Source organism: Peromyscus leucopus, chromosome 1 (assembly GCF_004664715.2).
Source record: "Peromyscus leucopus breed LL Stock chromosome 1, UCI_PerLeu_2.1, whole genome shotgun sequence".
NCBI lineage: Eukaryota > Metazoa > Chordata > Mammalia > Rodentia > Cricetidae > Peromyscus > Peromyscus leucopus.
In genome coordinates this window covers 78,564,029-78,585,819 of record NC_051063.1, presented here as the reverse complement: position 1 = coordinate 78,585,819, position 21,791 = coordinate 78,564,029, and the positions used below count along the sequence as shown (strand labels likewise).

The 21,791-nt window shown below is 53.6% G+C and overlaps 1 protein-coding gene across 2 annotated transcripts in view; it reads left to right on the top strand.

Moving 5' to 3' along the window:
* Positions 1 to 21,791, top strand: part of Sbk1 (SH3 domain binding kinase 1) — a 48,781-nt gene that overhangs the window by 18,967 nt on the left and 8,023 nt on the right. The window contains exon 1 of one of the 2 annotated variants that reach the window (XM_028879887.2): positions 6,706 to 7,319. The exons of the other annotated variant lie outside the window; for it this stretch is intronic. The gene's annotated coding sequence lies outside the window, so the exon portion shown is untranslated. Of the gene's footprint in view, positions 1 to 6,705; positions 7,320 to 21,791 lie in introns of those variants that run through there. 2 annotated transcript variants of the gene reach the window in all.

The window sequence follows — 21,791 nt, the reverse complement described above, 5'->3', positions numbered from 1 at the left end:
TAGCGACATCCTCCTGCCTCAGCCTCTGAAACACTAAGGTTATAGGTGTAAGCTTCCCCATTGGGGTTTATTCTGGATAGTTCTAGGACCTGGCTTTAGGAAACATACTCACAGAGTGGAAAAATTCAAAGCTGTGCCTGGTGATCCACACCTGCAGTCCTAGCACTTGAGAAGTGGAGGCGGGGGATCAGGAGAGGCTCAAGGCCGTGCTCAGTTAGACAGCAAGTTCAAGACCAGTGTGGGCTGTGGGAGACTCTGCCTCGAATGGAAGAAAGGAAGGAAGGGAGGGAGGGAGGGAGGGAGGAAAGGAGAAAGGAAGGAGAGAGAAAGAAGGGAGGGAAGGAGACAGACGGACCTGTGAGGAGGCTGAGGTAAGAGGATGGACAGTGAGTTCTGGTCTATATATATAGAGAGAGACTCTCTATTAAGGGGGAAAATCACATTTGTCAACACTTTCACAGAGTAATTTTCAATTGTGGTGGTGAGTGGAAACTACCGCAGAAGCCAATGCTAACAGTTTAACATCTCCGCACCTCATATTTTTTACTAAGAAATGAACCACAACCAACACGAATCCCATCAGACCTCCCCCCACCCCACCCCACCCCAGATCTTGACCGTATTCCACAAGCGACCACTCCCCTGACATTACAGACACTCTTCTTCTGCCTCTGGCAGGCTCAGCAGCCAGGAGCAGAGTTCTTGCCTCAGAGCGCAGCAGGCCTGCGGAGCCACAGAGAAGCAGGTCTTTGCTCCGCCTGCCATCACAAGGCTCTTGTCAGCATCAGTGGCTTCCTGCTGGCCACCCACGGTCACAGTTGTATTTCCACGTGGGGCAGAGAGCACAGGAACACTGCTGGAACACTCTGCTGCTCCCGTGGGATGCATTTCAAACAGGTTTCGGAGACCCACTGCCTCCCAGCCACTGGGGCTGCCCCTCTCTTTCCGAACCCTCGTGAGTTCTGATGGAACCCCAGCTCAGCTTATGGCCTCTGTCCTCAGGGGCCCTGGACGGTTCTGCTCCAGTTGCCTGTGCTTTCCATATCTATGCACCCAAATGACGTCATATCTGTTATCTTAAACCTAATCTGTTCCTTGAACTACCCAGTCGCCAGTATCTCTAGAGTCCTTGATCCATTAAGCTATATAAGCTGGTCCTGGGAGCAGTGTTCTAAGCCTAGGGTGGGGGTTCAGGGGAGGGGGTTCTTCCTGCACGACAATGCCATAGTCACGTGGATCAGCAACTCAGGACTGTGTAATGACTGGGACAAGAGCAAAAGAAGGAGCCAGAGATGCCCCGATATCCACCTCCCCCCTCAGCATGGAGATGACTGACATACCAAATACAAGTGCTTCCCAGGTCACTCTCTTCAGCTAGTAACGTTCTCCAGACTCTAGTTGCACGTTGTGTTGTACAGGTTCTAGAGCACAGGCTCGTGTGACTCCTCCCTGAATCTCCCCTCACCCACCCACCAAGAACTAGAAACTTGACTAAGCCACAGGGAGTGTGCTCAGTAATCAGAAGACCCTGGAGTTCTGAGGTTCTGGGCTTCCCGTGTTTTCCTGTGCAGGAAGCAGTCCCTAGGTGCTCAGGAGCATGCCCTCCTTGCCAGTGGGGTGCTATACCCCTATAATCCCAGCACTTGGGAAGCGGAAACAGGAAGACCTTGGGTTTAAGGCCAGCCTGAGCTACACCGCAAGGCAGAACTTCAAACAAAACAAAACATAAAACACAACACAACAAAACACAACAAAAACTGACTTCTTTACTGAAGAGAGCTGTGTGTTTGGATATAGGGAATCTGCATGGAGATCTGTTTTCCGGTATTCTGTGTGGCTGTGGAAATCATGGCCATGTTCTATCTTCACGTTCTACTGTTCATGAGGGCCCTGTAGAAGGGCAGCAGTGTTGTGGGGACAGCTTTGATTGGTGCATTTCTAAGCATCAGGGACAAAGGACTGTATGTAGCATTGTAGTTAGCTGCCTTGTTCCTCCGGTCAGATTGACTGAGCTGGTTCCATCCTCTGAGACACAGGCCACAGTGGGGTCAGACATACAGGCAATTTACAGCAGCAAACGCTTGGGAGGGAACTAGCGGAGGCTTGGGCAATGTGTCGGAATGCAAGAGACCTAGCCAGTGAAGGAGGGGAGCGGGGAGGGCCGCGTTGGGTAGCAAGAGCCTAGGATGCTTCCATAAAGCAATGGGAAGCCCTGGACCCAAAGCTGCCACTAAAGGAGTCTTGTGTCCACTCAAGGAATGGCTGGATCCTAGTTCCCTGGCTGGAGGGTCAGCCACAGGAAGCAAAGGGGAGACTCCTTTGTGAACCATAGGTCAGTTTCACAGCTGCTGCTGCTGCTGCTGGTGGCTGATCCCAGTCCCAAAGGGCATAGTCTCGTCGGCAGAAGTTCAGGCCAGCATATCCCACCACCTTCGCCGAACAACAGTTCCTCGGATCCCGTGAGCCTCCTCCTATTCGAAAACTTTGAAGAGGAAGGTGAAAGAGACAAACCGTTCTCCCTCCACCTTGCTGCAGGCAGCTGGGGGCCAGAGCAGGCTCCCCTTCCTCCTCTCCCCAAGCACGTCCTAAATTAACCACAGCCCTCACTAAGGCTTTGGCTGGTTGTGACTGGGTTACCCAGTGGCGTGACTCAACCCACAGTCCGAACCGGTCCAAATGCTTGGCTTTCATAATCCACCGATACCCAGATGCTGCAGGGTTTTTTTTCTTGTTCCCGCTTCGTGAAAGCCACCCTGCCCCCTTCTACCAGGCTGTAACTCGTCTTCTTTGCTAGCCCTCAAGCATGGGGAGTCTACAGTTTCCTAGTTTATATTTAAGGGCCGTATGTGTTTCCCGCAAGAGCGCTTTGCCGGTGGGAATAAGGACTTCCCATCCTGCATTGCTGAGAGAGCAGCTGGGAAGGGATTGCCCACAATGCATCTTGGCAAACCTTTACTAATTGCATTGCGGGCAATCAAGGCCCCAGTTGAGGAATCAAGGAAGTTTTTGCAGGAAGAAGCTTTGGTCTGGGTAACTCTTGCCAACAGTTAGTCAGATGTCTGTTGCTATAACAAAACACCTGTGATAACAGAATGATAAAGAAGGAAGCTTTGTTTTGGCCCAAAGTTTTGGAGGCTTTAACTGTTTGTTTGGCCCTGCTGATTTGGGGCCCGTGGCAAGATAGTGTACCATGGTGAGACCTGTGAAACAGAGGAAAGCCTGACTACAGCATGACCAGGAACAAAAAGAGAAGAATGTTCCACAATTCTTTTGAGAGCATGTCCTCAAATTACCTGAAACCTCCCACCAGGCTCCACCTTTTAAAGGTCCCCGTCACTATTCAATAGCACTAAGCTTTAGGACCACACTTCTCTTTCTGTTGTTGTTTTGGGTTTTTTTGAGTCAGGGTTTCTCTGTGTAGCCCTGGCTGTCCTGGAACTCACTTTGTAAACTAGGCTGGCTTCAAACTCAGAGATCTATCTGCCTCTGTCTCCTGAGTGCTAGGGTTAAAGGCCTGTGCTACCACCGCCTGGCTTCTCTTCCTGTTTTAAAAGGTATTTTTAATTGTTTTATTTTACTTTATGAGTGTGTGGCCTGCATGTGTGTCTGTGTACTATGTGCACGTCCAGTGCTTGAGAGGGCCAGAAGAAGGCATGAAATCCCCTGGAACTGGTTACAGATGGTTGTGAACTACCATCTGGTACTGGGAATGGAACCGGTGTCCTCTGGAAAAGCAGCCAATGCTCTTTAAGTATTGAGCTGTTCCTCCAGCCCAAGGGACAAGCTTTTCAAATAAGCCTTTGGGGGACTTTTAAGAACCAAGCTATAGCAATAACCATGGCCAAGACCATGCCAAGGCCTGTTTCCTTGGATGAGGAAGTGCTCTCTAAGTCCTAGTGTCTGGGGACTCAGTTACAGGACACCTTTTCTTCTGCCTGCTCTTACACCCAATCACTCACACAGATCGCCCAACTTGCTTGTTTAGAGCACTAATACTACATTTGGTGAGTATTAGGACAAGGACAGGGCTGACTTGAAAGTGCTGACATTGTTAGGATGAAGTGGAAGAGAACAGGCAGCCACAGGCTTGTTTTAGAGGATAACTTGTGTGGAAAACAGAAGACAAGGGGAATGATGTTGTAGAAAGCAGGAACCAAATGTACAAAGATGTGGAAAAGTAAGAAAGCAGATAGATGTTCCAGAAAACCTTGCTGAGGCCAAGGCTGAGTGGAAAAGAGAGGTTCCCAGGAGTGATGTGGCAAGCAGGCACCAGATGCTGGAAGCCTTGAACATGGGGTGTCTTAGTTTACATTTCTATTGCTGTGAAAAAACACCATGAACACAGCAACTCTTATAAAGAAAAACATTTAATTGTGGCTGGCTTATAGTTCAGAGGCTTAGTCCCTTGTCATCATGGTGGAAAGTGTGGTGGCATGCAGACAGACAGGTGCTGGAGAGGTAGCTCAGAGTTCTACATCTGGATCTGCAGGCAGCAGGAAGAGAGAATGACATTGGGCCTGGCTTGGGTGTTTGAAACCTCAAAGCCTCCCCCAGTGACACACTTCCTCCTACAAGGCCACACCTACTCCAAATAGTGCCACTAGATATGAGCCTAGAGAGGCCATTTTCATTCAAACTACCTCATGGGGTAAGGAACCCTGGAGGGCACAGGAAATGCCTGGCAAGTTCATTAAGGATGCAACCCAATCAAAACTTCATTCAATTTTGTAGCTGGTGGCTACAAAGGACTTGTGTTCCAGAAAACTGAATTTAGGTAAAGTTTGGAGGAAGGTGGGCTAGGAATTAAATGTAGTAGTATCAAGTAAAAGTCTGTGTATCAGCTTTATTTTTGTTCCAGTTCTGGGGATCCAGTCAGGGCCTTCCATATGCCAGGCAAACACTCTGCTCCTGAGCCACATCTCCAGTTCCTGTAAACAATTTATGCAACTTAGGTGTGTGTGTATGTGTGTGTGTGTGTGTGTGTGTGTAGAGGCTGGAAGTTGACATTACTAGGTGTATTCTTCAATCATTCCCCAGCTTATTTCTTTTTTGTGGGTGTGCATGTGTGGTGTGCATGCATATGTGTGTTTGCATGTATGTGTGTGCACATGCGTGAGACAGGTTGACTGACGGCAGCATTTATGTCTCTTAGTTGTTCTCTACTTTATATATTGATGCTTGGTCTCGTGCTTGAACCCAGAGCTCACGTATTGGGCTAGTCTTGTTAGTCAGCTTGCTCTGGAGATCCTGTCTGCTTCCCAAATGCTGGAATTACTACACTTGCCCAGCAGCGATGCAAGTCCTGAGGATCTGAATCCTGGTCTTTAGACTCGAGGAAAACAATTTATTTCACTCATTTTCCCAGCCCCCCCCCCCCCTTTTTTTTTCCCTTGACAGGGCCTTTCGCTGAATCTGGAGCTCACTGTTGAGACTGGGCAGGCTCCAGGCATTCGCCTCCCTAGTGCTGGAATTACAGGCGTCATGACCCTGGCTTTTTAAGTGGGTGCGAAGACGGAACTCAGGTCCTCATGCTTGCCTGGCAAGCACTTAATATGCCGTCTCCCCAGCTCCGCCTAAGGTTACTTAAGTTTGCAATACCCGGTTCTGAAAGTTCTAGACGCAGTCTGAGTGGTTGGGAAGAGGATGCTGGTTTTAGAAAACAATCTGATCAGAGATTAAAAGAAGTAGGGGGAAGCAGGGCGGTGGTGGCGCACGCCTTTAATCCCAGCACTGGGGAGGCAGAGCCAGGCGGATCTCTGTGAGTTCGAGGCCAGTCTGGTCTACAGAGTGAGATCCAGGACAGGCACCAAAACTACACAGAAATACCCTGTCTCGAAAAAACAAAAGACAAGAGGAGGGGGAGATTCTGGGTGTGTTGGGGGCTTTTTCCACGAAGAAGATAGTGTGCTGAGGGGATGAGGCACGAAAGAGAGAGATTGGGCCACCGGAAAAAGGACGCGATGTTCCCACTCCATCGCCATCTCCGCTTGTCTGCCCCACCTGCATCCAGGCTACCAATTTCCGGTTAATGAACTGAGCTCTTCACACCCGGGTGGCTTTGCACAGCCGCAGCCGCCGCCAGGAACCCCCTTTCTTCCGTTCTGCTCGTACACCTTTTTCCTTAACCCCTCACCGCCTCCTTACAGCAGGGCTCCCAGGCTCGGCCTGAGCCATCCATCCACGGACCCGCAGACCCCAGGTCTCTCAGTAGCCTGGTAGTTTTCTGGTGTCTCGTGGAAATCGGATGGATAGGTGGAAGGATGAATGGGCAGACAGGCGGGTGAACAGATGGACCGGTGGTTGAATGAGTGAGTGCATTCTGAATAGGAGGGCTAGGATTTATTTCCCTTCTTTGAAACAGATCCAGGCTCCGCCCCACAAGCACAGGCTAGAAGAGTCTGGGACAGTCTGGTCCTTCGGGGACCGAGCAGCTGGACCAGGTGACCCTCTGCGACTCCCGGGAGCCCTCTCTAACCTCGTTCTCGCCCCCTCGTGGGCTCTGACCTAGAAAAAGAGCTGGTGGCAGCTTAGCGCGGGTGGGCGCTAGGACCCGGCGCGGCCGGAAAGCGGGCGGGGCCTCGCGTGGCTCCCGCGGCGCGGGGAAAGGAGGGGGAGGAGGTCCCGGCCCGCGGCGCCGGCCGGGAGTGCGCGGCGGGAGTGCGCGTGCGCGGGGCGCGCGCCCGGCGCGGCGGACAAAGGCGCGTGCGGCGGCGCGCGAGACGGAGGGCGGAGCGGCGGGCGGGCAGGTACGCGCCGGCGGGAGGCGGAGCCGCGAGGCCGCGATGGAGCGCAGCCCGGGCGGGCGCCGGCGCTGGAGCCCGAGCACCGGGCGGAGCGGGAGCCGAAGCCGAAGCCGCAGCCTCAGCCCGCGCCAGGCCGGGGCAGGGGCCCGCAGGGCCGGGCTGCTTGCAGCGGCGGCGCCCGAGCCCCCCAGCGGCTGAGCGGTGACCTCCAGCCCCGCACGCGGTTCCCGGGACCCAGCGCCCGGCGACCGCTCCAACCCGGGCCCCCTAAGATCTGCTTGCTACAACCGCACACCTCAAGACACAGAGCCACCCAGCTTCGGGGCGGTAGCCCTCCCTGCTGCTCCGGCACACGGGGAGCCCCAAACCCTAGGACAGCGAGATCAGATCCTCTCGCCAACAAGAAGCCGCGGGCATCCCAAAGCCCCGGGACCCGGGCGACCAAGCCCCTTGTGACGCCCTCCGCGTCCCGGCTCATGGTGGTGGTGGTGCCCTGAGCCCCTCTCGGGCCGGGCTGACGAAGATCGACACGGCGCCCAGACCCCCTGCCGCGGCTTCCCCGCGGCCCCAGCCCAGGTAAGCGGGACCCAGGTGAGGGGCGGCAGGTGAGTGGCCACCGAGGTCCCCCGAGTCCTGCAGGTAGGGAAGGAAGTACTGAGTACGCGCTCCCCCTCCTCAGCGTCGCCATGGAGCCGAGGCTGAAGGACGTCTCTTTGTGTCTCGCTTGGAGGAGCCGCCCCCTCCTCCTCTCCCTTCCCCCACCCTCCACCCCAACCCTGAGATTTGGGCACAGCTCCGGACCCCCAGAGAGAGTAGTTGCTGTGCCCTGGAGAAGGGGAAGAGGGTGGAGAGTCTCCCCCGTAAAGCGAGCCTGGACCATTAGACCTCGGTCCTTGAAGAATAAAGAGATGTAGATGTCCCTCCCTCAAAAGCCAGGCTGAGTTCTTAAGCGAGCCTTACCCCCCACCCCCGGAAAGAAAATTTGGGGCGCCCACAGGTGAGAGGTGCCTGCATTCTGCAGCTCCAGGTGACAGCTGGGGCTTTGGGTGTGTGCCTTTGTCTGAGAGGGCAGAGAAGGGGCGTGTTTGAGAGAATGAGTAGAAACCTCTTTTCTCTGACTCCCATATCCCAACTCTGATCCCAGTGGGGTTCTTCATCCAGGTCCCTCTTTGTGCTCCCTGCAGAACAGGGAGAGGGCAAGCCCTTTCAAAGTGAGCAGCTAGTTTTTGTGGAGGGGAGGTACCCTAAGCAAAGAAGCCATTTCAGGTCAGAGCATCTTCCTGTCCCTCTAAGTCCTAAGGACAGCAAACCTGAGTCCCTTTCCTTTTCCTGACTCGGGGAACACCTAGGGCCAAGTCCAGGACTGGGACACTGTGTCCTCTACAGTGAAGGAGTGAGTCCGGGTTTTTGCTTAAGCTTTCCAAAGCATCTACGATCAAGAGGCCCTCAACAAAGTCCTAAACCCCAAGATCCAGGGGAAGCTGGAAGACCCTGGGGGTGGTGTACCTTGGAATTCTTAATCAGAGACCCCAAGAAAGGGCAGGAAGGCTTTCTCAGCCTTCCACAGACAGGCATTGGTGCAAAGTCAGGTACTAGGTGAGGAGACAGGCTGGGGAAGGCAGGACCCCCGGGCACAGAACCCTGTAGAAGTTCCTTTGTTCTTTGGTTTATCTGTTTGTTGAAACCTCTACTGTGTCTGAAGTTCCAGCCCTGGGGTCGGGGGTCTTCCCCTCCTCTCTTGCTGATTATCTGACCTGAGAGCCCTGGGCTGTTCTGTTTGCCCAGACCATGCTGTCAGGACCAGCTGCCCAGCCCTTGGCCCCATCCCTGAGACACCTGACCCCTCATATTAGACTCGAGCAGCTGATGCCTTCTCCTCACTACTGCCTCGACTCCACCCTGCTGCTGGCTTTGCCCCATGAGTGAGGATGTAGCCTGGGTCAGCACTCCTGCAGATCCTCCTGCAAACTCAAGGACAGTCAAGGCAGGTCCCCCCCCCCCCCCCAGCAGAGGATGTGCGGAAGCCAGTTGCCCTGAAGACTGGGTGACCTTGATCAAGCCTGTGGCATTTCCCAGAGAGAATGCCAGTGAACCACATACCCTGCTGCCAGCATGGTGGATGTAGATTGGAGGCAGACTGTCAGAAGCATGGGGTGTGTCCTAACCCTCTTGGAAGTATTCTGTGCGGTGGATTGGAGCCCAGGGCTCTGTCACACACCCCACAGGCGAGGAAGTGGAAGCAGAGGCTGGAGAGCAGAGGTTCAAATGACTGTGACCAGAGAGAACCATTAGGAGGCCAGAAGGGAACTGGTAGGAAGACTTTCTTTCCTTTCTAACCTGCAGTGGCTCCCCATTGAGTAGCCCTAATAAAGTAACTTGGCAGCTCAGCTCTTAGCAGCCTGCCCTAATTTACTTCGGGGGCACCCCCACTACACCTGGTTCATCTCCATGTCCAGAGCCCTACTTTAGGATGGCTTGGCAGCTCTTTCTACCTCTACTTCCCTTTTGGTTCTGGCTTGGACTGGCACACAGTAGAGAGCACAGTCTGGTTGGTTGGTGGCTGGGCAGCTTAGAAGACAGTGGCATATGTCTCCATGTGCTGTGAGATTGCACATCATCCAGGCTCAGCTTCAGGAGTCTGGGGCTGTCTTGTCCTGGCCACATCAGCACTGTTGAACTGATGCCTTAGCGTTTGGAAAACACAGCTTAGAGCTCCATTTTGCTGATGAGTGTGTCCCACATGTCTGTATTTGTTATTCGTGCTCAAAATTTTTTTGGAAGATTTCACATTCAGATGCTGATTTTGGGATCCTCTTGAAAAACCAGGGGATGCAGCAGCTTCAGGCCCAGAGCTAGAGAATGGCCATCTTGTTTGGACAGGGCACCCCCCTCCCCACAGCTGTTCCAAGAACTCCTGACCTGTCCTTTATTGATGTGACCTTACAGCCTTGCTGCTGACCTCCAGGTTTGCAGGGTGGTGTGGAACCTGGAAAAAACGATTGCTCAGCAAGCAGTGGCCGTGTGTGCATGGTCCACAGGCACATGTGCTCCCTGCCTGGGTTAGGCCGGTTTAGGACAAGCACAGAGTGCCTGTCTACGGTTGTTAGGGTCAGTGGTGAGGGGAGCCAGGACAGCCCCGGACTGGCCCCACATTCCACTCAAATTCCACCTCCCCACAGCACACACACACTCCCATCACTGGAAGCACTCAGCATGGCCTCTGCTAGGAGCAAAAGACCAAAGATCTAGGCTAAGTCTGACAGAGGACTCAGGGAAGGCTGCTGTTGACCTCAGTTTACCCGTCTGTGCAGGGAGGATTGAAGTGAAAATTCTCCAAGCTTCCTCTTCTCTGACTTTCCAGGATTGAGTTCTGCGCTTTGAATAGGTGGCCCGGGAGGGGGCTTGAACACTCGGCCAAAGGATGATGCTCATGCCCGCCTTATGCAAGGTTTTCATCTCTAAACCAGCAAACAAAACAAAGTAACCTTCCCTCTCCCAGCTTCTGACATTCCCTAAACGTGAAACTGATTGCCAAATAACTGGGCCAGAGCCAGAGGCCGGCGGCACCAGGCCCCAGCCACTGGCCTTGGCTTTGGAAGGTATGCCTTCTCTCTGGACGGAAGTCTGCTGTAGCCCGAGGCCAAAAGAGATGGCAGAATGCCATGTGGAGAGCACCAATCTGGACTCCCCCTGGACTGGGGATGTACTTAGCTGCTCTGAGTCTCAGTTTATTATCTTATCTATACAATAGGGAGAATACTAAAGCCAGGGTGAACTAAAGCCAGAAGGGGGCCTCGACCAGGGTCTGCCACATAGAATGAGGTGAGAGACTCTTAGGTCTTAGTGGTACTGTAAGGGGATGGCCGAGTTTCCTTTGGGGGCCGCTTTAGAGGATGTAGGAGGGCTTGGGTGTGGAGGGTCCCTTGGAGACAGTAGCGGTCAGGGCTGAAGAGCCAACATGGGGAGCAAAGAGGACTCTTAGCCCAGTCCTGGAGCCCTGCAGAAGGCAGGTCTGTAGGGTTAGCTCAGACCTTGGGAAGAAGGCCCTTTTTATCCCCTGCTTCTCTCCAGGGAAGGGTCTTAGTGACAGTAGTGGTGGCCTAAGGCTTTCTGCCCCACAAAGTAGACCCTCCAGGCCTCAGGAAGCAGACCCATCAGGCCTGGAGGGGCCCAAGTCCCCTTTCCCTGCCTCCCTCTTCTTCATTTTCGCCATACCCCTGACACTCCTAGCTCCTCCCCGACCCAGGAAGCCATGTCATTAATGTCAGGCTTGGAGAGAAGCAGCAGAGCAGTTTTTACTGTCAGGTCCGCAGTTCCAGGCTCCTGTGTTCACCAGTAACCAACCTGACCTTGGACTAGGGGGGTGGGGGAGGGTCTGCGTTTGCAAAAGGGGTACTCAGAGCTCCCAGCAGCCAGGGTGGTCGTGAGGGTCCAGAAGCCTGGAGCCAGGGAGGCAGGCTTCAGCTTTGCTTGCCGTGGTCTTCTCCCACACCCTGCTGCCATGTGCAGATGAGCGGATCCCAGTCAGGGGACCTGCTGTGACTTGAACAGTCACAAGAGGGTTCCAGACTATACCGGCAGCTTCCGGGCTTCCGGGTGGGAGACCGGGCAGGGCAGGGCATCATAGAACCACCTCGTCCCCTCGTCAGACCTGAGAGGATGACCCCTTAGCTGTCGCACAGCTCCGCCCCCTGGGTGCAGCTCCCCCTGGCTGTCAGCACCCTCTTTGGCTGTAGGGGTTGCTGCTCTTTCTCCTGGGCGTAGGACTCTGACCACACCAGGGCTCTTCAGACTCCACCCTGGGGCTCCTGCCAGTCTTGACCCAGGAGGCGGGAGCTCTCCTCTGGTGCAGTTAGGGCTACAGAGTTTTCAGAAGTACTCTGGGCCCAGCTGTGTGGCCTTGGGCCCGGTGCCTAGCCTCTCTGTGCCTCCTGTAAGAAAGGATCCTAGCGCTTGTCTGGTAGGGCTGTTGGGGGGGATATGTGACTGGGCGTTTGTCACATGCTATGATTAGCAGCTGGTGTACCCCAGAGGTTTGCCTTTCATGCCGGTCCTCAGACGCCCTGAGTGGGAAGGGACAGCAGCTCCACTGTTAGAGGTGAAGAAGAAGTGGGTTCTGGCTGGTCATGGTGGTGCACAGCTTTCTTCCCTGTACTCGGGAGACAGAGGCAGGCAGATCTCTTCAGTTTGAGGCTAGCCTGATCTAATAGTGAACTCCAGGCCAGTCAAAACTACGAAGTGAAACCCTATCTAAATAAGAAAAAAAAGGGGGGGCTCTGAGGTGAAGCACTCTCCCCAAGGCTCTTCTCGGTCCTGGGGTTCAGGGAAGGTGCTGGTCACTTTTCTCTCAAACTCACAGCACAAGGCTTGGTGGAGCTGACGTTTTCCAGGACATCACCTGGGCACCAGCCTGTCCCAGGGGTCTGCAGCCCAGCTGCTCCAGAGTCTCCCGGGACAAGGCCCAGGTCAGGGTCACATGCTGTGCCTCTCCCGCAGGGAACAAGACTCAGCCTCTGAGAATGTCTCAGGCTACTAGGAGGGAAGGCCACTTCCCTGGGGTGTCTCCTGAGTTCCTCCAGGACAGTGACCACCCTTCCTCACTTCCTCCTGGCTCACCCTGCTGACCTCTTAGCTCTCGGCACCTGCATTGTCCCACTTCGGGCCTCTGCTGTGTCCTCTGCCGCCCCGGCCCGATGTCCCCAGGCTTTGGTTCCTGGCTGAGGTCTGTACTGTTGTACTTGCAGCCTCTCTCTCTCTCTCCTCCCTGGGATAGCCTTGCCTGACACACGTCTGTTTCACCATTGGCGCACTGCACAACGTAAGCGCCTTCAGACCTGGGCTGCAGGACTCCCAGGTATTCTCAGACCCAAGGCCAGTGCAGAGCGCGTAGTAGGTGCACAACGTATCTTGATGAGATGTTTTAGGATCAGACAAATCACCTCTAAGCTTTGACTGGCTGTGTGACCCGGGACATAACCACTTATTCTTCTTCTTTGAGCCTCAGTTTCCTTGGCTGTAAGGACATAAATAGCTTCTCCCAGGGGCACTCGAGGTTTAAACGAGGCAGTGTGTCCAAAGCGGTTTTAAGTGGCTTCTCAGTGGTGGCTCTCGTAACTACTGCTTGAACCTGAAGCATTTTATACCCATTTTCCTCCTGCCGTTGGAACCCGGGGCATCTTAGACAGGTGTTCTGCCACTGAACCACATCTTTAACTCCGACACCCATTTAACGGGGAGAAATTGAAACTCGGGGGCAGACAACTTGCACAGAACTTTCTGGCCAGGACTAGTGGTGAATGCCTGAGCCTTGGCATAGGCTGCTCCGCTGGCCTCTGTCTGTCCCTCTGTCGCTCAGGGAGGACCTGGGGCTGGAGAGGAACCCAGTTCTCCAGAGCCCCTCTGCTCAGCCAGCTGTCTCTCTAGTGGTCGCTGTTGTTCATTGGGGGCAACTTAGCCAAGGTCACTGGCCCCTCCGCCAATGGTAGGTGACCTCTGTGCCCACTGTGCCCCACTCTGTACCAAGCCCACATTGCCTGCATCTTCTAGGTGATGAGTTTTGGGGACCTTCACAGAGCCCTGGGCCTGCCTCATGGCCCTCTCTGAGGGCCCTACCCCTTGGGGCCCAGGGCTCCTGCCTTCCACAGGATCAGAGAGGCTAGACAACCTATTTGGTATCAGTTACCAACTTAAATAGGTACCAGGCTGTGCCTAGGGAAGGGTTGGGCTGCCAGGTAGAAGAGAGGGAGGCCGCTCCAAGTCGGTCCTGAAGCCTCACGGCACAGGGGTCTGCAGGCGGCTCGGGTGTCAAGGTTGTGTCTCGTGGCTTGACCTGGGGACACTCCTAAGTCTCCACTTTCCAGATCTGGCAAATGGGGAGGGTGGGCTTGGTGATCACAGACTTTTCTAACTGTGGCTGGTTCAGGAGTAAAGCTCAGCAGCGGAAAGATGGCCTCTGTGTGTGAACTAGAAGGACAGGTTTGCCCGCACGGTCAGCAGAAGAACTAGGCCCTAGGTCCCTCCATCTGGACAGTTCTTGTATCTGCTTCATGCCAGGCATTTAGGAAATGCCTTTTCCGTTCTCCCTGGAGCCCACTGTGTCCAGTGGTCATCCTCAGCCCTGTTCCGACTGATGAGCAAACCGAGGCATCGGTAGAGGGCACAACCTGCCCACGGTCATGTTGCTAAGAAGGGACAGTGCCAGCATCTCTGCCCTGAAGGGGATTGAAGTGCTAGTGCCCCTTCTGCTTTTTGGATCGGAATATATTACTTGATGGCTTATGTATTATTGTCAAAGGACTGAGACATCCAGGCATGGTGGCTGCATGTCTGTACACACAGCACTCATAAAGAGGCAAGAAGATTTTGAGTTTGAGGTCAGCTTGGACTATTTAGCAGCAAGACCCTGACTCAAAAGATAAAGCTAAGGAGAGGACCTGTTGGAATCCCCTGGTTTCTTGGGGGGCCTGACCCACAAGTGTTGGGTATAGAAACAGGCATGTGCTATGGCGATGTTCCCAGCACTACGCAGGAGAGTCAAAGTGCAGGCAGATGTGGTCCTGGGTAAGCTAGCGTGGAGCGTAGGGACAACCTTCAAGGAGACCATTCAGGAGCAGATGGTCAGCAGATAGGATGCCTGTCCTGGGGCCAGAGGGGACCTTGCTGAGCACGGGCTGTAGGGTGTGGCATCCTTTGGGAGGGGGTCCTGGTGCTGATGGACCACTAGGGCAGGTTTCTCATTGGCTTGCCCTTCTCCAACAGGACCTGCCACCTAGACTCACCCAGCCTTTTCCTTCTGCTCCCCAAACCATGCGGGGTTGTGCCTGGTAAAGTTTCATCTTTCCTCGATCAGTCCCTACCTCCGCAAGAGATTCAGTTGTTCATTCAACAGATGTTTACTAAGCACCTGCTTTGTGCCAGCTCCTGGGGGCTCCACAGTGAACAGGACCAGGCCACAGAATCCCTGCCCTCTGGGTGCTTTCCTTTGAGTGGGAGAAAGACACGGCTAATAGATGTCATCATAGTCAGTAAATTATGTAATGCATTCGAAGGTGCTACGTCCTACTGGGGAGAAATAGAGCAAGGTGCGGGGGAAGGAAGGGCGGGATCTGGCCCTGGTTTCGAAAGTGTCACCCAGGCAGAACACCGAGGGGAGAGCCACGTAGGCATAGAGGGAAGAGCTGTCCAGGCAGAAGGAACAGCCCCAGGCTGGAATATGACTGGAAACAGCAGGGAAACCAGGGTGGGGAGTGGGGCACAGGAGCAAGTCACAGAAGACAAGGCCAGTGGAAAGACTGGAATGTGACAGGCTAGTGGAGGGGTGGAAATGGCAGTAACACTTTGGATGCTGTCTCTAGAATTGACTGTACCCTGGCACCGTGGCACACACCTGTAATCCTAGCTACCGTGAAGGGTAAGACAGGAGGATTGGAAGTTGGGAGCCAGTTTGGGCAGGGTCAAGCACCGCCACTAATGTGTGACATCTGGAGTTAATCAAGTGCACGAAAATGAGAAACCTGTTTTACTTCCCCTTGTCAAAGTACCGCACTCACCGTCTGACCGTGTGAAGTGATCTGGAGGCCATTGATTGCCGTGTTCTCAGAAGCAGCCTCCTTACTTGATAGGCTGCCAGCAGCTTAGCATCTTGGTCCAGGGCTCTCTGCAAAAATTCCACCCCCCACCCCCACCCCTCCAACCCCCCGCCCTTTAACTTATAAGCCTGTTTCTAGAAGCTACTTTATAGATACAGTCGCATCCATTGAGTGTCAACTTGCTTCTGTACGAGTCCACTTACTTTTTATAGCAATAATAGAAAGCTGGGCACATCTTGGGTGTCAACTGTGAGAGCTTTGGCATTGGCACTGGAGACCAAGCTCTGTCATTTGCCCGTCCCTGGCTGGCTAGCTCCTTGTCTGCTGAGCCCCTCTTTTCCTCCAGTAGACGCTACGCTGGGTGCTGTCCAGGCCTGTGGTGCTGAAGGTAGGTTTGAAGGAAAACGGACCCAGAGCTGAAGACTTAAGGGTAAAGAAGAGGATGTGTAGCCCGAGGAGCCTAGGCTTCAGTCCTGGTCCTGGAACTGATAGGCTGCATGACTTTGGGCAGGCTCCTCTGAGCCTCAGCTGTAACGAAGGAGCTGCTGCTGAGATTAAGAGGCAGAATAAGTGGTCGTTTTCATCACTTCCCTTTAAAGAGAGTAAAGCAGAGGGTAAGCTCGGATCACAGAATGATGATGCCCAGTACTACGGCTTCCTGGATGGATGATTTTGCTATAATGATATGACCAAGCTGGGCCTGGTGGCATATACTTGTCATCCCAGCTACTCGGGAGGCTGAGGCAGGAGGGTCTAAAGCTTGAGGACAGTCTGGATTACGTCGCAAGACTTGTTTCAGAATAAAAAGGGTTAGGGGTGCAACACTTCCCTAGGCCAAACCCCCAGCCTCCAACACAGAAAAAAGACAACACCCGTGCCTCAGTTTCTTCATTTGTAAATTGGAGTCAGTAATAGTCCTCACGCCACGGGACAATGTAAGGATTCGATGGGTCCGTAGGTTATCAGCTCATTATTGTCTCTTTCTGTTGACATCTCCACCTCTTGCACAGTGACTAATGCTCCTCACAGCTGCTCCCTCATGCCGCCTGGGGCTTGGGACTCTTAGAGGGCCATAGCACTTAATACTCAAGGACATCCTGGCTTCTGACCCAGCCCGTCACTGACCCGCATGACTGAGAGCAGGTGCAGCGCCCCTGGCCATCAGTCTGTCCGTCTGCAGAATGGGGTCAACAGTCCTTCATGTGGTGCTAGAAAAATAACAGTGTGCCTGCAGGGTCACATTCAGGAAAGCCAAGTTATAAAAAGTTACAACTTCCCAAACACGTAAGGAATTATTCACCGGCATTTGTCACCCCCTGGCTCAGAGCTGGGAATAGCAAGATGATTAAGGCAGGGGCTGGCTTTCAAGGAGCTCGTGGCTTTCTCGCTGGGTTTTAGGTACACTTGTCTGGAGTCTAGCTGGAGAGTTATATAAACCCAATCAACTGGCTTAATTAAGCCAGAACAGAAACCCACTGATTCATGAAATAAATGGCCAGGGGTATAACCGGCCTCAGGCGCGCTTTGTCAGCACATCGTTCTCTTCCCTGTCCGGCAGGTTTGGTGTGGCCAGCCAGCTCCCAACAGCTGTACCCCTGTGTCCTCTGGCTCTGCCACACGCCCAGAATGGAGGATGTGTTTCTTCACGGCTCCAGCAGGAGTCCCAAGGCTTGACTGTAGTGGGTCACCTTTGGGCACGTGTCCATCTTGAGGCAGATAGAATAATGGACCCATGGGTCGGTCAGACCTGTCCCTGATAGTAGCGTAGAGAGCACCCTTGTGAACACATGGGCCGAGGGGTGGGACCACTACCCGAAGAAAGCGGAACTGATGCTGAGCAGGTAAACACCACACGGCTATTCAGGGAGCCACAGCAACACTGCAAAGCCCGAGGGTGGTGGTGCACACCTGTAATCCTAGCACTCGGGAGGTGGAGGCAGGAGGATGGTGAATTCAGTGCCACCCTGGCAAGACCATGTCTCAGACAACAAGCAAATGAAGAAAATACCACTGCGGATGTGAGAGCAGGGCAAGAATGGAGTCAAATCGGACTTTCCGTCTGGCTGGGGTGGAGTGCGGGGCAGAGTGCAGCGACCGGTATGGAAATGCCACAGGTACATTCTCTCATGTGGTAACGGAAACGAGTGCAGGAGAGGAAAGAAGCCGCTTATCTGACTTCAATCCCAGGAAGGTCTGAGGGAGGAGGCAGTGCAGAGGCGACTGAGGGGCGTGAGCTGGCTTCCTCACGAGCTGGAAGAGCGCTGCCGCAGCTCACTAGTCTTTACTGGTGGAGGGGGGAGGTCATGGGACTGCTCTCCACTCAGCTCTGAAGTAATCATATCCAGAGAGGTGAGGTGACCTGCCTGGGGGATCCTCCAGTTGGGAATTCTTGTAGGCCAGGCTTTTGTTAAGATACCTTTGGAGTTTGCCTTTGTTAGGGACACAGTGAAGGTCCAGGAGGGAACCTGAATGTAAGACCGAGAACTTTAGGACTCGAGTGTAAGGATCAGAACAGCTTGGCCAGAGCCAGGCACTGTGCCTCACTCCAGTCATCCCAGCTCTTGGAAGTCAGGGGCAAGGGGACCACAGTTTCTTGGCCAACCTGGTCTACATAGTAAGTTCCAGGTAAGTCAGAGCAGAAAACAAATAAGAAAGAAAGGCCTGGCTGGCGTCCTCAGGTCCTGCCCCACCCTTCACAGTACCACCTCCCAAACATACACACACACACACACACACACACACACACACACACACACACACACACACAGGCTCTAGCCTCCTCTGCACACTCCCAGGGATGGAGGATACACTCTTCTGTGCCATGTCTGCCTGTGTCTGGCTTGAAGAACCTCACAGGACAGGAGCCTCAGATCTGAATCCAGCTCTGCCTAATACCAACTTTGAGTCCACGTGTGCTCCTGTAGCTGTCTTGGTTCGCTCAGTTCTACTACCACTGAAAACCTCTGACTGGGTGGTTTATAATGAGCAGAGATATATGTCTTAGTTCTAAAGGATGTCAAGGTCAACAGGCATCCTACGGTAGAAGGTGGAAAGGGAACAGGGAAAAGCCAGGATGAGCTTTTGAAAGGAACCCAGCCTCTAAACAGTATCCAAGGTCTGTGTGTATATGGTGCATGTGGACGTGTACCTGGCAAATGTGTATGGGAAGGTGGGTATACATGTGCTACAGATGAACGTGAGGGTCAGAGGGCAGCTTTGTGAAGTCAGTTCTCTCCTGCCTTAGCGTATTCTGGGCATCGAGCTCAGGCCGCCAGACTTGCTCTGTGAGCACCTTTATAAAGAGCACCTTTATCCACTGAGCCACCTCACCTGCCCTGCCCAGGTCTCTCCTCCTCCTCCTGCCCCCTCCCTCCCTCCCTCTCTCTCTTCCTCTCTCTTTTGAGACAGAGTCTCTCTCTGTAGCTCATAGAGATCCGGCTACCTCTGCCTCCCCAGTGCTGGGACTAAAGGTATATGCTCTGACATCTCACCAGGTCGCCCTCATCATCGCTTCTTAAAACTGTTAAAATGGCAGCCAGAACTGAGTTGTGGTGGCACAGGCCTATAATTCCGACATCTAGGAACTGAGGCAGGAAGAACAAGAGTTTGAGGCCAGCCTGGGCTATGCAAGACACTATCTCGAAAGAAGAAAGGTGTGTGTGTGTGTGTGTGTGTAGGGGGGTGGGGAGAGGCAATTAGTTCTCACTGTGTGGCTCAGAGGGAATATTTCTATAAAGTGAGGATGTAGCAGCCACATCACTTGCTGTGGTGTTACTTGATTTAAATGTAGCACAGTGTGTAGAGCACCCAGAACAGAGTAAATACTCAGTAAATACAGTGACACCATTCCCCCACAGGAGAGGATGAGGTAAGCCCTCTTCTCTGCAGATGGGCTACCCTCCACCCACTCCTGTGATTGCATTTCTGTCCTTGGTCTCTGTGGTCACCATTCTGGGGAGTCTGGCCATGTTCCAGGCAGGTGCAAAGCATACTTCTGTCTCCTGGCTCCATAGCCCTTGAATGAGACTAGCAGTAGCTGCTGTGACAAGCCATCTGTCAGTGTGGAACACACTAGAAGCTCACAGAACAATACAGGGTGGGTAGTCTTCACCCTCTCCCTTGGGGACCTCCATTGTGCCTCTACCACATTTGAGGTTTTGGGGGTCTTCTGTTCAAGCCAGCCTCCAGAAGGCTTCTGCAACTGGAAAAAGCCCTGAGCTGGCAATAACACACGTCACTGTGTTCTCATCCCAGTGGGGGAAGCCAGCCACATGGCCGCATGAAGGAAGCTGACGAGGGTGGTGACTTTGGACTGTAGAAGAGGAGACTTTGCGAGCTGCTGGCTGTCTGCCATAGCCACAGCCGAGTCAGTGCACTCTTGAGCCTCTGTTTTTATCTGTCGACCAGAAAACATCACCCGACAGCGGCAGTGGCTGCCCACTTCTGTACATCCACTCAAGTCACTAACGCGTGCATGGGTGTGTAAGTCACACCGCAGGTAAGCTGCCTCTACAACACAGGCAGCTCCTTGCCCCCTCCTCAGGGTTTTGTGAGGACTCGGCAAGGAAACATTTGCCAAGCTGGTGCCATTGTATGTGTGCGTGTGTTTGTGTGTCTGTGTGTGTGCGTGTGTGTTTGTGTGCCTGTGGTGCGTGTGTGCATACATTTATGGCTTGTGTGTATTTGTCTCTGCTTATGGTAAGAAGCGAGCGTTCCAAAGCACTGAGAGCTGGGTGCTGTGCTGGGTGTAGCATCACAGGGTGGCGCCCAGCCCAGGCTGCCTGCCAACAGGAAGTGGTAGGCGGTTCAGTCTTGCTTCTCACTTGGGAAACCCTCCCCCATTATGGTGGCCTTCCAGCATGTGGCAGAGCCAGGACTGCCATGCCTGCACACTAGGCTGCCCATCTCCATCTCCTAGAGTGTACACATATCAGATGGTCAAGACAGCAGCCCACCTGCTGGGCGGGCAAAGCCCCAGATCAGCAGCACAGATGGGCATCAGGGCCAGTAGAGGACACACCCTGGAAGTGCACCACCCAAAGGGTCTCTTGGGGCGGCAATCACCCAGAGTGTGGGTGGATGTTCTGCTGCGCATCAGTGGGGAGGCAGCAGAGATCAACAGAGGCCTGTGTCCTGGAGCTGGGAGTTCACGGGTGCAGTCTCTAGATGAGTGCATCCGAGAGGATGTGTGTCAGCACCGGGGGACAGCGGTGCCCTCATGTCAGATGTGTCCTTTATCTTTCCGACCACTCAGGAGCCAGGCATGTCGTGCTTCGCTCTGTCTCAAGTTGTCATATCTACCAGGAGCCACGTGCCATCACTGTGAGGAACAAATGGGTGGCACCAGATAGCCAACGGGAGCTGTGAGGATGACATGGGTCTGCTTGGCTGAGACTCCACCCAGCTACTGCAGGATCTCGGTGTATTGTTCCCGCACTTGTCTTGGGAAGTAACTGATTTTAAGGATGGAATTTGGACCCAGTTCCGATGCTAGCTGTGTGACTGTGGGCAAGCCACTTGGTTGTTGTGCCTGGTTTCTTCGTATAATAACAGTACTACACTGTAGAGTTAAGAAGATTAGCTGAGTCCTCAGGATGGCTTGGCTGCGTAGGTACAGTTCGGTTAATGTTTTTTGTTTGAGTTTTTTGGTTTTGTTTTGTTTTTTATTTCTTTTGACAGGGTTTCTCTATGTAGTCCTGGCTGTCCTAGAACTCGCTCTTGTAGACCAGGCTGGCCTCAAACTCACAGAGATCCACCTGCCTCTGCCTCTTGAGTGCTGGGATTAAAGGCATGTGCCACCACTGCTCGGCATTTTTGTTTTCTTTAACATGTGGAGATGTAAACTGAGGCCCAGGACTGGCTGTAGGTCATCCAGCTGAAATGGCTCACAGTAGGATCAAGACCATGACTGTTCAAGCGCATGGCACCTCTGTAGCCCCCCACTGTGCATCTGTGTCCTGTTCGGTGGCTGGGTCAGAGGCAGTATGTACCTGAGGGGTTGACACAGCAGCTGGGACAGATGTGGATTCAGTCATGTGACTGCGGGAAGAGGATGGCTGCGTATCCCCAAAACTTACCCAGTAAATTTAGAGGGTGATACAAGAGAGGGTGGAATTAGTCTGGCCTCTGGCTTGTTGACAGGTGGGCACAGGTGAGACATCTTTCCAACATGCTCAATGGGGGATGCACATCCGGATGTAAACTCTTCCAAGTGCCAGTGTGTTGGGGCAACAGAGGTTCATAGAGGAGAGGGACCCGAGGACAGTGACACTTGGGAAATCAGGCAGGGGGACAGGAAGTGGAAAGTAGAGGTTACTCAGGAACACTGGCCTGACTAGCAGCCTCTAAAGTTTGCAGAGACAGTGTGATGTGGCGGTTGGAACATTGGTTTGAGCAGTTTTGAGGCCCAGGGAGGCAGGTACCCTTGGGCCTGTGTATGGAAGGAATAAAGCCTCTTGAA